Source organism: Plecotus auritus (genome assembly GCF_963455305.1).
Source record: "Plecotus auritus genome assembly, chromosome: 11".
Classification (NCBI taxonomy): domain Eukaryota; kingdom Metazoa; phylum Chordata; class Mammalia; order Chiroptera; family Vespertilionidae; genus Plecotus; species Plecotus auritus.
Window position 1 is genome coordinate 8,688,567 of NC_137777.1, and position 13,622 is coordinate 8,702,188.

Genomic DNA, 13,622 nt, shown 5'->3' on the forward strand with positions numbered 1-13,622 from the left:
CAATTCCTTCCTGGTCATTTAAACCAACATTCCTACCAGAGATAACATTTAGAGGCCGGTATTTTATTGATTCATTACACATAATAAACAATAAAATAAGGGATCCACAGACAATATATTTTCATCAATGTAAATTGAATTTTCATTTATTTTAAAATGCACTTTAAATAAAAAATTATACCCCAAAAATCTCAAGAACCTAAATTTTTATAAGGACATATCATTTATGAACAAACACATTTTATATTATGTGAATATTAAAAGCTGTTCCTAAAGTATTAACTAAAATTTTTATTGGTAGTTCATCTCATGGTAAAATTGCATAACATGTAATGAACCTAAAGCAGTCATATTTTAATTCAAAAATTAAAATTTAAAAGCTATCAAGACTACATTATAAAATTTCCAAAAGCCTCCTAATATTTAAATCAAAAAAGGGGGGATAGTAGAAGAATATCATGTAAGGAAAAATATCCTGTAAGTAAATTACATCTAGAAAATTTTTACTTTAGAAAATTAACTTTCATTTGTAATGCTAACAACAAGACACCCATAAAAAACACACATGGTGTCAAAACAAGACAAAGGAAAATCGTTTGGGCAAAAAATGAAAAAGGATCCCAAGTCAACTTTATAGAAAAGATTCCTTTATTAACTTTTGGTCGAGAATATGTTTGTATATTTTCAGAAAACAACTCCAAGACCATGTGGATTCCTGCAACAGAGAGGAATTGACAGGACTGCTCCAGCCATGAAGACAGAAGAGAAACAGTCCAGAGATGGAAGACGCTGACGACGCCTTGCCATACTAGCAATCAGCAGCTGTGCGTCGCTGCAGGTTGCCCAGGACCAAACCAGAGAGGGTCGGACCTGCATTACCACCATCTGTCCACCATCCAGAACTGAAATATCATTGCTGACATGTACAAATAAGGAACTGTTTGACATTGAAATTTGGACTCAAAAGAACTGTTGGCCCAGAAAGAAACTCACTACAGACTGATTCATTTGCCTCTCAGCATAACCATCATTGCTTGTCTCATTTTCGGTTCTTATAAGTGTATTTCTGATATCACATGATCTCACTCATCTAGGGGAAATAATGAACAACATAAACTGATGAACAAAAACAGACCCAGAGACAGGGAAGCATCAATCAGACTGTCAAACCTCAGAGGGAAGGTAGGGGAGGGTGGGGGTGAGGGGGAGAGATCAACCAAAGGACTTGTATGCATGTATATAAGCCTAACCAGTGGTCACAGACAACAGGGGGCGTGGGGGCATGCATGGGGAGGGGTTTGGGATGGGAATGGGGGGATGAGGACAAATATGTGATACCTTAATCAATAAAGACATTAATAAAAAAAAAACTTTACAAGAATTTCAACCTAGGAAATTAATTCAAGAGAAACGAATTTTAAATTTTTGTTCCTATTTTTTTAGTGGTTGGTAATCCCTAATCAAAATGTCAAAAATGTAAAATCTTCATCTTGTCTTTGAAATTATTATAGTCTACTAGGGGCCCAGTGGAAGAAATTCATGCACGGGAAGTGTGTGTGTGTGTGGGGGGGGGGGCCTTCAGCCCGACCTGCACCCTCTTGCAATCTGGGACCACTGGCTCGTAACTGCTTGCCTGCCTGCCTACCTCATCATCCTTAACCACTCGCCTGCCTGCCTGATCACCCCTAACTGCTCCCCTGCCTGCCTGATCACCCCTAACTGCTCCCCTGCCTGCCTGATTGCCCCTATCCATTCTGCCTGCCTGCCTGGTCACCCCTAACTGCTCCCCTGCCTGCCTGGTCACCCCTAACTGCCTCTGCCTCGGCCCCCACCTGCCGTGGCAGCCACCTCTGCCTTGGCCCCTGCTGCCGTGGCTTCATCCAGAAGGACGTCCGGAATGACGTCCAGAAGGTGGTTTGGCTGTCTAGTCTAATTAGCATATTACGCTTTTATTATTATGGATTCTTTGAGCAAAATGACATTCTACCAAATTTTAAGACGAAAGTGCCTAGAGAATGCAGGCATGCACAAATGATTCACAATTTATTAGCTACAACAAACACAAGAAGTTAGAAAAAATTTTACTTTCCTAATAAAAACACTGAGGCTATTTTAAATGATCTAAAGAGATACCCATTCATGTGTATGGTGACAACTGTCAGTGCCTCAGACATCTACAACCTCTAAAATATTCTGACTTTTCTTTGTTCTTCAAAGCCTCACAGTAATCACCATTCTTTTCTATTGCTTTGATAGTTAGATAGCAAACTCCCAAGAAATCCAGGGAGACATTGGCACATACAGCCCCAGTTTCTAATAAGACATCTATTTGCATACAGCATCAGCACAATTTAAAATGTGCTCTGATAGATGTGGAAAGGGAATAACAGATTTATATTAGCATGTACAATACCAAGATTGTTTTCACAATCTGATTCCTCGGAGAGGACATCTCATCACCTTCTTTTACAAAGAACACTACATTCCCTGAGGAACTAACTTGCTCTGATACCTAAAACAACTAAAATATGAATAAGAAAGTATTTATTATTTATGGACTTTGCTGTAGGAATAATTTGATTAAATCATCAGAGATTTTAACATTTTTGAAACTTAACACATACTTAAGGAAGAAGATACTAATTTTATTTAATATCTAAAATTGCATATTAAAATGCAATCATAATTTCTTATTTAATTAAAACTTTCTACTCTTTAGAACTTTTAAGATTAAAAAGTGTTTTTGTTTTGCCCTGGCTGGGTGGTTCAGTTTTTAGAGTATCATTTAGATGTTCAGTTTTTTGGAGTATCATCCAAAACACCAAGAGGTTGTATGTTCAATCCCCTGATGGGGCAAATATGGGAGGTAACTGATATTTCTCTCTCGCATCAATTTTTCTCTCTCTTTCTCAAAATAAATCAATAAACATGTCCTCAGTTGAGGAATAAAAGAAAGTGTGTTTTTTTTAATACCCTTTCTTAAACTGGTTTTGCACATTAAATAGTTGTTAACACCACTGGTAATCAGCAAAATGCAAATTAAAATTAAAATTTAGGTACCACTACACACCCACTAGAATGGTCCAAATAAAGATTAACTATACACAAAATAATTGGGAGGATGCAAAACAACTGAAACTCTGATACAGTATTAAAAAATAATAAAAGAAAAAATTAAAAAATGAAATTTCCTTATGACCCAGAGATTCCATTTCTGGGAATATATCCAAAGAAACCAGAAGCACTGATTCAAAAGAACATATGCACCCCTATGTTCACTGCAGTATTATTCACAATAGTCAAGATTTGGAAGCAGCCCAAGTGCCCATCAGAAGAGTTGATAAAAAAGCTGTGGTACATTTAGACAACAGAATTCTACTCAGCCATAAAAAAGAAGAAAATCTTACCTTTTGCGACAGCATGGATGGACCTGTAGAGTATTATGCTAAGTGAAATAAGCCAGTCAGAGAAAGACAAATACCATATGATTTCACTCATATGTGGCATCTAATGAGCAAAAAAAACCCAAACAAAATAGAAACAGACTCATAAATACAGAGAGTAGTCTGACAGCTTTCAGAAGGGAGTTTGGGGGGTTGGGTGAAAAGGTAAAGAGATTAAGCAAAAAAAAAAAAATCCTCCTACATATGGACAACAGTACAGTGATTACCAGAGGGAAAGGTGGTAAGGAGGTAGCAGAGGGTAAAGGGGATACAAATGGTGATGGAAGGAGACTTGACTTCGGGGGTTGGATACACAATACAATCTATATCTATATATATAAAACCCTAATATGCAAATAGACCGAACAGAGGAACAACCAAACAACTGGTTGCTATGACATGCACTGACCACCAGAGGGCATGTGCAGAACATGGCAGGCATTGACCGCAGCGGGATGGTGAAGCAGGTGAGTGGGGGGGCGCCAGACCAAGGCAGGGTGCTGGTCACTGTCATGGGGGCAAGCCGCTGGTGGTTATTGAAAATTCTCCCACATGCCGTGGTCCCGCCCAGCGCTCACACCTGCTGCCGGCACTGCTCCCTGATGGCTCAGCGCCATCAGTGGGTGCAAGCGGCGGCTGCTGGCCCCGATCGCCCCTCAGGGCTTCTCCACCTCTCCCCTGCTCCTGAGGGGCGATCAGGGCAATAGCCGCTGCTTGCACCTGCTGCTGGAGCCAGCCCCACTCACACCCACTGCCGGCAGACGGGACTGGGGGCCATGGCAGGAGGGGCCATGCGGGGGCGCAGAGGATGGGCCGAGACCCGCCCCTGTGCCCACCGCAGCCTCATGGACCACAGTTCCTTTAAAGGTACACGAATTCATGCACTGGGCCCCTAGTATACACATAATGTATTATAGAACTGTACACCTGAAACCTATATAATTTTATTTACCGATGTTACTCCAATAAATCCAATTAAATTTTAAGAAATTAAACAACAGTAAGTGTGGGGAAGAGAACATATTTAAAGAAATAAAATAAAATAGGGATATTATCCAAGTGGGACTGATCTAATATCAGCACTTTAAATCTAGAGGTCAGAGTCAGAGAAGTCAGAGAAATTCAAAGTGAAAGGGATATGATGCACAAGAAATTCTCTACTGCTGATTGGGGCCACATTGCCAGAAATGCGTGTGGCCTGGAAAAGGTTAGGCAGACAAGGCAGAAATGAGGACACCAGTCGTACAACCACAAGGAAATAAATCCAGCCATCAACCAACATGAGCTTAGAAGTGGATTCTTCCAGAGAGCCTGGAACAGCCTGGTTGGCATTTGATTTCAGGTTTGTTAAGACCCTGAGCAGAAGACATTATGTTGGCCTGCTGATCTATAAAATTGTGAGCTTAATAAGTGGTTGTTGTTGTAAGCCACTAAGTTTATGGTGATTTGTTATACGGCAATAGAAGCTAATACACACCTGAAACCTAATGGTAGGTTTCACAGATTTAAGCAATATTCTGGTCTTCACGATGATACTGTAAATAATTTAGACGTTGAGTGCTAAAAAGCAATACAAACTTTTAAATAATAGTTTTTTGGTTTCAATTATTAAAAAGGAAAAATATACAAATCTGACATAATCATATTTCATATCCAGGAAGGTAATGTCTATGTAAATAGTGAAACTTTATTTAATTTGACAAGCAAACTATATAAGTTATCTCTACATAAATCCATAATCACATTTATTCACAACAAATCAATATATTTATTATAAAAATACCCTGGAAAATTTTTTATGTGTAAGTACATATACAGAACATATAAGTACAAAGATAGTATGTGTGATATTCATCCTAGTGTTGCTTGTGCCCAAAGAAATAGCTCCATGCATTAAGTTTAGAGCATAAAGTATAATTAATTTTCAGTTAAATAATAAAATAAAGTTTCTAAAATATATCCAGAGAAAAATAGCATCATTTGTGATAAAAAAAAATAGAGGCAAAGAATAGAAAATAAAAAGAAGAAAATTACATCTTATAGTAAATAATGTAATTATATAAGAGAACAGAAAAAGTTAATTTCCCAATGAAACAGATGCTCAGGGGAGAATGAAAATGACTAAATGATCAAAATGGAAAATTAGAAAGTGGTTTATTTAATAACATAGGCTGACTCTTAATGAGAATCTCCTGCAATACCTAGAATACACTGATAAAATGAAAATGATGAGTAAATTATTTCTCAAGTGTGATATATCTAGGAAATAGCTCCGTGAGAAAATAGCATACAAACAGAAAAATTCACATACAGAAGCAAAAGAAAAAACTGTTTACACTGTGTTCACATTAAAAATCAAACATCACTCTTTCACATTCTGACAATCCCCACCTCCCCAACTACAGAAAGAAAAACAAGCCATGGCTTTAATGTAATATTTCTTTCCAACCTAAAACAGCTGCAAAAAAATAAATCTTGTTGGAGATAAGCCTGTTATAAATATCAACACTCCCTTTAAACAAGGGAGTCCAGTTTTCATACCATCAGCCTCTTCTTAAAAGGGAAAACATACGAAAATCATAAACCAGAACATGGTTTGAAATAAGGCATTTAAAAATGAATGCAGTAAAAAGGCTATGAATGACTCTGAGGCCCTGTCTTTAAAACTGTCCTGTTTACCTCAAATCAGAAAATGGGTTTCAGGAAAGTAAACAACTCTTACTCCATAAAAAACCTGCCTGAAGTAATGAACAAAGACCAAAAAGGGTATTCTCTGTCACGTGCCATACACACACCACCACTGTTGATGTTTTAAGTACAACTGTATGACTTTTCTTACAATTACAGCCCATTCAAATACGTTCATGGCACTGTACTTAAGTACAAAAAAGTGTTACTAACAGAACTGGACTCTTCTGTTAATACAGATTCTATCCTCTGCAAAAATCATTCCTATGCTTCACTCAACAAAGTGGGTTCTAATACTCGAGTGTGGATTTTATCTTAAAACCTTCTTTTCTTCTTTTGCCCTTAATTATTTTTCATTCTTTGTTAACGACCTTGTGATTGAACATTTTAATTTTTTCTCTACCACATCATTACTACTTCAATAATTAAGTCCAAAACCATATTCATTATTTAACTCCTAAAAGCATTCACACACACACACACACACACATAAAAAAAAACTGGATTAATGCGAGATGCGTTATCCAAGGAGAGGTGTTCAGACTAGTATACCAGCTATGACTACATAGAGGAATATCCAGTATGGTAACACTTAGATAGCTTAAAGAAAGTAGAAGAAGCGTAAGGTAGAAAAAAATAACATCCTCTGTTTTTAAAATATATGAAACTGTTTAGTCCATGTTCTCAATTCCAGGGGCAGGACTCTGAAAAGCTCCTGAAACAAAGGCACATAGGGAGCCCGGGCATATTTCATCCTCCTCCTCCTCCTGCCTCTTTTTCTCACTCACACACAAAGACACACCACTATATTGCAAACTAACAAAACAAAAAAATCAAATCCCTTAGTCATGAGCGTTTGCAGTTATCTCAAAGTGCTAAGACTGCACTTAAGTGTGTCCGTCATAGGAAAAATATGTCCTAAGACATTTTTTAAATTCAATTTCATTCTGTTTTAACTCTGGACCACCTAGGCCTGTTATTATATATATGTTATTTTACAAAAGATAAATGACATTTAATTGCTTTTTTGGAATGCTGAAACTTCAGGGTATGAGGGAGGAAAGAAGGAGATTTCTTCAATATAATGGTCAATAGTATTTAATCTCAAATTAATTATTTAAAATAACCATTTTACAACAATCAATATTTCATATTTTTTGTAATTTGATGTAGGCACTACAAATGACTGAACAGTTAGATTATCGGTGTTACAGTAGAAAAGCTATTTTACCTTAGACCTATGAACTATTAGTTTAAAAGTAAAAGGCTTTTTCCATATTACATTTAGTCTACTGTTTATTTTCTAACTTCCCTCCACTAGAATGTAGTAACACAAGATCAGGGATCTTTGTTTCATTCACTGAAGAATCCAAACAATATGGCATAGAGTAGATACTCAGTTTTAAGTAAATATTCTCCATAAGACAGTTATGTTAACTTAAACATCCATGTTATGCTTAATTATTACCCTATATAATAAAAGGTAATGTGCAAATTGACCCTAACAGTGGAATGACCAGGAACGACCGGTCACTCTGACGCGCACTGACCACCAGGGGGCAGATGCTCAATGCATGAGCTGCCTCCTGGTGGTCAGTGTGCTCCCACGGGGGAGCGCCGCTCAGCCAGAGGCCAGCTCATGGCTGACCAGTGCAGCGACAGTGGTGGGAGCCTCTCCTGCCTCCGCGGCAGCACTAAGGATGCCCGAGGGCTCCCAGGCTGCCAGAGGGATGTCTGACTGCCAGCTTATGCCCGATCCCCCAGGGAATGGGCCTAAGCCGTCAGTTGGACATCCCCCAAAGAGTCCCAGACTGCCAGAGGGATGTCTGACTGCCAGCTTAGGCCCGATCCCCTGGGGAATGGGCCTAAGCCGTCAGTTGGACATCCCCCAAAGAGTCCCAGACTGCCAGAGGGATGTCTGACTGCCAGCTTAGGCCCAATCCCCCGGGGAGTGGGCCTAAGCCATCAGTTGGACATCCCCCGAGGGGTCCCCGACTGCGAGAGGGCGCTGGGTGGGCTGAGAGACCCCTCCGAGGGCACGAATTTTCGTGCACTGGGCCTCTAGTAAAAAATAAAACCAATCTGAGTTTTAATATATTACCATAAACTTGCTTTTATGAGAATATGAGCCTAATTAACTCTTTTCCTTTCTGGTTCTGTCACTTTTTATTTTTTTTAATTAAATTTATTGGGGTAACATTGGTTAATAAGATTATATAGGTTTCTATAATACATTTCTAATAATAATACGCATACTGCATTGTGTGCCCACCACCCAAAGTCAAATCCTCTTCTGTTATCATATATTTGACCCCTTTACCCTTAACTACACCTACTTCCCTTCCCTCTGGCAACCACCATACTATCTGTGTCCATGAGCTTTGTGTGTTTTTCCTGTTTACTCATTTGTTGCTTTCAGGTTTATATCCACAGGAGTGAAATCTGATGGTTCTTAGGTTTTTGTTCTGATTTATTTTGCTTAGCATGATAGTCTCAAGATCCATCTATGTTGTCACAAATGGCAGTATTTCATCTTTTCTTACGGTCAAAGACCACAAAATAATACAAGTAAAATCATTTTCACATTGTTATACTGCTTTTCATAAGAAAAAAACAACATTCTGAACCCAGGTTCATTGCCAGAAGCAAACAAACCAAAACAAGAAAAAAAAACCACAAGTCAAAAAACCTTTTGCCAAACGTAAATCAAACAAACACACCTTGCGTTGTGTTCTTGACACTGCCAGGTCTGAGCGGCGGGAAGCTGCCGAGGGGTAAGGTGATTCCAGAGGCAGGATTTCTACGGAGGAAGCTGTGCTCCCATTCCTCGCAAATTCAATTCCAGATACCAATGATAATACTCTTAGCTGCCTTCTCTTACTGGAATTCAAAATATGATATGAACATTAAATGGATCATCTGCAGTTCCCTAATTGTCCACAAAATAAAATCACCGTGGTAGCATTTTCCAAAAGCTCTTTTAAGGTGTGCTAATTCTGATCCATGTTCAATTGAATTAAGTTACTACGGCCAAATATACTTGGAAAATGCTGCATAATATGCCCCTTTTTTCACAAGACACACTTCCATAAAAAGGCTTTGAGAAGTGCTAGAAGAGAAAACCCTATTTAAATTTATGTAATCCAGGGTGACAGTTATGTTTAAGTTAACATAACTGTCTTAACATAACTGACAAGATCCTATCATTTATCAAACTGTTTCCACCTTCTGATTCAACAAAACAGTATTAGTTAAACCTCCCAGTACAGAGTATCACCTTTCTATTATTGTAGTTTAAGATTTCAAAAGTAAGAGGTAAGCTAAGAAATCACCTTTTCTTTTTCATGAAAACATACATCTATCGCACTCTATTGTTGTAAACAGACTTAACATTTCTATCGTATATAAGAGGATTAAATGTACGTACTATGTATTTAAAAACTTGGCTCTAAGGCTCTATGATCCTTATCTGTTAAGTAAAAAGTGTCCTGAGGATATCAAATATGATAAAATAATAAAATGTATATCACTATTTTCAATTATCATTTTAGCCATTCTGAAAGAATAAAAATAACTATATTCTAAGCAGAATGTTCACTAAGACCTTCACACTTAGAGCCAAATCTACTGATATAAAAAACATGGATATATATATACACACACACACACATATATGTATGTATATGTGTATACACACACACACACACACACACACACACAGAGAGAGAGAGAGAGAGAGAGAGAGAGAGAGAGACGACAGACAGACACTAGGGGGAAAGGACTAGCTTTGTGTTTCTACATGAAGGAACTTCCACTAGAACTGTGGTGCTTAGAGATGTTTTTGGCCTTGAAGTAGAAGGAAAGTCTTTGAGCTGGTGGATCTCTACGTAAATATTTAGCATCCCTAAACTGTTGGGACTCAAAGCCAGTAAAGTTTTTTGAAGACACTGCTATCATTTAAGATCACCTCCATATATTTCAAATGACCCAGAGGTATCACCCAGGATGGAAAACTGGAGCACCAGATTAGCAGTCCTGGCCTTCCACTCCTTATTCACCGCTTCCCAGTAAGAATTATCAGATTGGTGGCAGAAATCCATTGGCCCATATTATTCCAATAGGTAGAGATAACCTAATATAAACCTGTAAACACTGAAGTTTTGTTCTCTCATTTGCGCGCTCTCTCTATCCCCTCAGCCCGCCTCGCCCCCTCCCCCCTCCCCCCCCCGCCCGCTGACCATTCAGAGCAAAACTCTAGGTAAGTGTATCTGTTCTGCACAATGACATTTTCTCTCAGCTGGACTAAAGTCTAGGTCCTGAGAAAGGGAGTGGAAGCAGTAGAGGGCCGGAGTTACTAGTTCTCACTTCTGGTCTCCCATCTAAAACAATATGCCCAATCAGCTCTTTGCTAACAAAAATGATATGGCAAACTCCACCTGTTCGTTCACAAACCCAAGAGAAGAAAAGAGCTATTATTTACTAATCCCCTGAAAACTGTAATTCTCTAATCCATTTGCCCCTATTCCAATTTCTCCACCAGGAATGAAGTGAGGAAAGAAAGGAATAGTTAAATACTTGTTAAAAACAAGACAACAGGCCCAAAATGGGGTTGCTCATGCTAAGCCCCACATCACCAAACCAAGACAAATACAATTTCAGCTCTCCCAGAAATGGAATCTTAAACCACTCTTATCAGGAATCACCTATCAGCACTAACTAGTTAGCACGGTAATCTGCCTCACAGGCCCCTGCCAGCTCCTAGATCAGTGGTTCTCAACCTTCCTAACACCGAGACCCTTTAATACAGTTCCTCATGTTGTGGTGACCCCCAACCATAAAATTATTTTCGTTGCTACTTCATAACTGTAATTTTGCTACTGTTGTGAATCGTAATGTAAATATCTGTGTTTTCCGATGGTCTTAGGCCACAGGTTGAGAACCGCTAGCAGGGTCGCCTAAGACCATCGGAAAACACAGATATTTACATTACGATTCGTAACAGTAGCAAAATTACAGTTATGAAGTAGCAACGAAAATAATTTTATGGTTGGGGGTCACCACAACGTGAGGAGCTGTATTAAAGGGTCGCGGCGTTAGGAAGGTTGAGAACCACTGACTTAGAAGCGTCTCATTTGGTACAGCCCCCAGAGCTCCTTTTCTATCGGCTAGACTGAATGCCGCCCAAGTCAAACCAATTTTTGCTCAAATAAACTCTCAAAATTTTCACTATTTCTCAGTTTATCTTTTAACGAACTAAACAGTTTGAATAAAATTACGTGTTCAAGAAACAATATTTAATGACATGTTTACTGATGCCCACTTTTATTGATAAAGCTGGATAAAGGAACTTGGAGCAAAGAAAAAAAAAACCTATTTTTAGTCTTCTATTCTAAAACAGAAATCAGGAAAAGGGCCACAATGGAACCGTCCCTAATATGTTTTTAGGCACAGGAAATTAAAATGTTATATAAGATTGTTCACTTAAATTTAAGAAAAGAGTTTTAGGAGTCAGGTAATGATATTCCAATGGCAAATATTAAATGTAACCAACTTTCCTTTGTCCAGAATGGACTTTGATTAGAGAAAATTTATGTATTTCATGTTTACTTCAAAAATACAATTTAATCTTTCCCCAAAATATTTGATAAATTCTCTCTTCACTTCCTTAAATATTGAAATATGGTTTAAGAGAAGGATCAAAGGGCATTTGGGATAAAATACAGCTGACATGGTTTTGAAAGACAGTAACAAGTTACTGAACATTGGTAGTTCCAGTTTGTTAAATGTTTTTTTGTTTGTTTTTTTTTGTTTTTTAGTCCTCACCCGAGGATATTTTCCCATTCATTTTCAGAGAGAGTGGAAGAGAGAGGGAGAGACAGAGAGAAATATCGATGTGAGAGAAACTCATCGATTGGTTGCCTCCTGCACCAGCCTGGACCAGGGCCAGGGCCCGGGAGGAGCCTAAACTCTATCCACTGAGCCAAACCAGCTAGGGCTGTTAAACGTTTTAGAAAAAGAAAACAGACTGGGGATTGGCTGAAGACCTTGAACTAAGGTAAACTATGGTAGAGAAAAAAATACCCAATTCTGCTCCTGGCTATGTAGCTTTGGATATAAGTTACCCAGTCTCTCTGTGGGGTTAAGGAAAGAGTAATTTCCTTATGTTTTAAGAAGTTGATAGAAAACACATGTTCTTAATCTAGCTTCCACTTACTGTTCAAATCGTGTCTTTTTCTAAGAGTACTGTGTCTTTTTCTAAGAGTACTGTGTCTTTTTCTAAGAGTACTGTGTCTTTTTCTAAGAGTAGAGTCAATAGCTTTCCTTGGCATCTCCAAGTGGTACATGATACTAAAAAGATCATTCATCATTGGATTACAAAGTACTCTGTTGCAATACTTTCAGGGTATGTATATTCTTTTTTTTTTTTATATATATATTTTATTGATTTTTTACAGAGAGGAAGGGAGAGGGATAGAGAGCTAGAAACATCGATGAGAGAGAGACATCGATCAGCTGCCTCCTGCACACCTCCCACTGGAGATGTGCCTGCAACCAAGGTACATGCCCCCGACCGGAATCGAACCCGGGACCCCTCAGTCCGCAGGCCGACGCTCTATCCACTGAACCAAACCGGTTTCGGCAGGGTATGTATATTCTTGAATAAAAAACTAGTGATGTCAAGAAGGGAAAGGTGTCATGCAGAACATTTCTGGTGCTACCTAACCGGAACTAATCAACAATGGAGGGATGAATGGGTTTCCTTCCCCGTTTCTAAATAACTCAAAGATGAAGTTTGAAAAATACTATAAGCAGATGGATCATAATCAACGTATGTTTGCAAATTCAGATCATACCAGTGGTCGGCAAACTCATTAGTCAACGGAGCCAAATATCCACAGGACAACGGTTGAAATTTCTTTTGAGAGCCCAATTTTGTAAACTTAAACTTCTTCTAACGCCACTTCTTCAAAATAGACTCGCCCAGGCCGTGGTATTTTGTGGAAGAGCCACACTCCAGGGGCCAAAGAGCCACATGTGGCTCGCGAGCCGCAGTTTGCCGCCCACGGATATAGACAAAAGGAGAGGTTAAAAGTGTAATCAGTAACACTTTCCATCTGTGTAGATGATTGCTTTAAAACTACTTTCACAACCAATTATCCTTCTTAATTTTAGGAGCAAAGGGCACATAAGCACCCTCACTTTATAGATAACCATCACGCCGTTTATTGCCCAAGGACCAACATTCCCCAACCCTGCCCTTAGTTTCCTGATTTCTAGGCCCCCGTCCTTCCCGGTGTTCACACGCTGGAAAAGCTTCCTTCTTGGAGATGCAGCAGACAGTAAGCCTCCAGAAGGAAGGAGAAGCGGACTTCCAGCTCCTTTGTTTTCTCTGGGGAATGTTTCTGCTGCGGAATCATGTGGGCCCAGGTGAGGTGAGCAAAGAAGAGACAGTTATTTGTGTTTACCATCTCAGAGTTAATTATTTAATAT

The 13,622-nt window shown here is 38.8% G+C and overlaps 1 protein-coding gene across 3 annotated transcripts in view; it reads right to left on the reverse strand.

Moving 5' to 3' along the window:
• The window catches only part of TRIQK (triple QxxK/R motif containing), a 42,601-nt gene that overhangs the window by 27,959 nt on the left and 1,020 nt on the right, over window positions 1-13,622 (reverse strand). The window contains exon 2 of one of the 3 annotated variants that reach the window (XM_080646377.1): window positions 8,852-9,011. The exons of the other annotated variants lie outside the window; for them this stretch is intronic. The gene's annotated coding sequence lies outside the window, so the exon portion shown is untranslated. The remainder of the gene's footprint in view (window positions 1-8,851; window positions 9,012-13,622) is intronic. 3 annotated transcript variants of the gene reach the window in all.